Below are 3,393 nucleotides of genomic sequence, written 5' to 3' on the forward strand. Positions count from 1 at the left end.
GTTGGATGAGATTTTAAAAATAAAACACATGCACTTACACTGAAAGATTGGCTTTGAGTTCTTGTGCCTGTTGGACAATTTTCAAGTGTCTCTTCAATATGACAGATTGAATATTTACCCCTGTTGCTTGCTTCTACTTCCAAATTGGCCTTCATTTTATGGAAGCTTTTCTTCAATTGAAAATAGCAAGTGCTGCCCCATCATTCCAGATATACTTTTAACCCTCTTCTGGCCATCCAATTTTTGAAAGGCATCTGTGAAAATGCTGATAGCACAAAAAGAATCCCAGCTAGAAATTATTCATGAATGAATTAATTAATTAATTAATGAGATTGTATTAGCCTGGTGTTCTCTGGCAGGGAGTTCCAGATCCCAGGAGCAACCACCAAAAAGAAACACTTTTGAGTTCTAGCCAAAGGTACTCCTTCCACCAATGGCACTACCTTCGTGTGGTGGCCAGACTGCATGCTCCTGTGAGAAAAGAGGCTATGCTGCTGGTAGCAGTGCTGCTGGTATAATCTCTTTTGTTAAATAGGCTTTTGCTGAGGAGCCAGACTAAATGTGCCAAAAAGGTATGGGGCAGTGGGTGGGTTGGGTGGTGATAGTGGTGGAGGATCTATCAGCACCAATGGCAGTGGCACTGTTAGCAAAGCCTGCATGCCCCACACTGTATTTTGTGGGGGGGGGGGATTTTTTATTTTATATCTGGAGAGCATGTTCTTGAGAGATCAATAACCTTTCAGGAACAGTAGTCAGGTTCCCAGGAGAAAAGGCATGTGCACATCCATGTAATGCAGTGCTTCTCAAATAGTGGGGCGAGCCCCCCGGGGGGGGCGCGAGGCTCCGTAAAGCGGGGCGCGAGGCTCAGGATACAGTGTTATGCAGAGGTGTACTTATAACAATTTTATAGACAAATGATACTATTTATAGTCGCGCGGGGGGCGCGAAATGTTTTCTTCTTCCTAGGGGGGGCATGACAGAAAATAATTGAGAAGCACTGATGTAATGGGACAATCAAATTTAGATGGGTGAACTAAGTGCTCCTTCCTTTCTCCAAGTCATCTGCATTTCCTCTTACACCTTAACACAAAGATCTTCTCACACCCAAAGCAGTAAGCCTTTCTCTGCCTGTCCCCTGTGGTGTCCCCATCAAAACTTCCCTGGCCATCCATCCTTGGGATATCCTGATCCAATCACTGTTTTTATCACACTAAAATTAAAGCCATCAACCAGTTCAGAATCCTTCCTGGGGAAAGATATCCAGACTGTTACCTAACAAGATATCCCACCACTTGGGACCAGATATTAGGTATAAATATGGGTTTCAGAAACCTAGTTTCTTTGCATACAGCCAGCATACACCTCTGTGCTCTGTGTATGTTCTGTGTCACCCTCAGACCTTCCAGTCTGGTCCACTCCAGCTTTCTCACAGTATGCATTGTTGTCCCAGGCTGGACTGAAGTCAAAACCATGTTCAGCCGTTGACATGCTCAGAGGTTAAAGAAATGTCTGAAGCTGCACAACACATATTATAGGAACATGGAATATGAGGAGCATGAATCAGGTGAAACTAGGCATTATAAAACACAACAAACCTGTTAAAAAGGATTTTCTTAGCAAGATTTGTTCAGAGGGGGTTGCCACTGATATCCCCTGAGGCTGAGAGAGTGTGACTTGCCCAAAGTCAGCCAGTGGGTTTCTTGCCCAAGCAGGGAATAGAACCCTACTTTTCTGAGTCATAGTCCAACATTCAAACCACTACACCACACTGACTCTTGTTGGCCATATAGCAAAGTACAGTAACATCCAAAATCTACAAAATAGTGCTGTTCAGCCACTAGTGTTAGGGCTGCATCCGCACTGCAGAAATAATCCAGTTTGGTGCCACTTTAACTGCCAGAGCTGAATGCTGTGGGATCCTGGGATTTGTAGTCTGGTGAGATATTAAGCCAGAGAGCTCTGGTGCCACAATAAACTACAGTTCCCAGGATTCCCTAGCACTGAGCCAGGGCATTTAAAGCAGTCTCAGACTGGATTATTTCTGCAGTGTGTTTTGGAACTCTGGCTTCAGGTGCAGTCCCACCCCCTGGATGTCCTGCCCCTGACACCTGGTGACATCTGATGTGGGAATGCCACTGAGTTTGGGCACTCAGGAGTATATCACACAGGGCTTTTTGGAGCTCAGATCCAGAGTGACTCCTGATTCAGCTATGCGAATTCACGTCATAATGTGAATGTTTTATCACACCTGTTTGCCCTTCTGTTACCCTTCCGAATCGAGGGGGAATCGAATCCAAGGCAAGTCAAGTGATGCGATTCATGCAAAGCAGAGTGAATGCAAATTGTATTACCACACCGGTGCATACCATGCGGATTCAGTGATTCGAAATGAGACCCTTGCACATGCTCAGTGGGGCTCTGGACCCTGTCCTCCTTTCCCGCCTTCTCCTTAGCTGTCATCCTTCATCGGACTGAAGGAGCAGTCGGGATGATCGGATAGGTCGCAGGGGATCACTGGGGCCAGGATTCGGATGCAGGAGAAGGCAGGGGATGACGGGATAGGTCGCAGGGGGTCACTGGGGCCAGGATTCGGGTTCAGGAGAAGGCAGGGGATGATGGGATAGGTCACAGGGTGGCAGAGAGGACGAGATGGCATGAAGAAGGAGGAAGGGAATTAAGGAGCAGGACGCAGGGGGCCAAGGGGGGCAACAGCGGAGTAATCTTCCACACCAGACCAATTTGAAGTGAAATCGAAGTAAGCTTGAAAGCAAATTCTGTGAATTCATTTTTTTCCCCAATTTTACCAAAATGAGGGGTCACTTTGGAATCACTGCGCAAGTGCCACGGAAGGAGCGCCCATAGAAAGGAATCTAATCTGATAATACATTCACGTTGTGACATGAATTCATATTGTGGACCTGCAGTCACTCCGGATCTGAGCTCCAAAAATCCCCCCAAAGCCTCGTGTGATATACTCCTCAGTCTCGAAAAGGTTCGCCATCCCTCGTATAGATCCTGAACAAATATGAATCACTCTTCAAGGAATGGATGCGCCACAATATTTGATTATCCTGATGTGTAACCTGTACTCAGGACAAGAGGCTACCATCAGTACATAATATGGAGAAGTGGAATGGTTTCGATTGGCAAGAGGGTCGTGATTCACAAGAAAAAGTAATAAAGCTTGGCAAGACAGAAAGCAGTAGGAAAAGAGGAAGACTACATTCCAGATGGATAGACTCAATAAAGGAAGTCATGGCCCTGAGTCCAAAGACCTGAGCAGGGCTGTTGATGATATGGTGACTTGGAGGTCTCTCATTCAAAGGATTGCCATAAGTTGAAATCAACTTGATGGCAGTTAACAACAAATATACCCACAACAGTGATGGGACA

The sequence above is a fragment of the Sceloporus undulatus genome, chromosome 3 (genome assembly GCF_019175285.1).
Source record: "Sceloporus undulatus isolate JIND9_A2432 ecotype Alabama chromosome 3, SceUnd_v1.1, whole genome shotgun sequence".
Lineage (NCBI taxonomy): Eukaryota > Metazoa > Chordata > Lepidosauria > Squamata > Phrynosomatidae > Sceloporus > Sceloporus undulatus.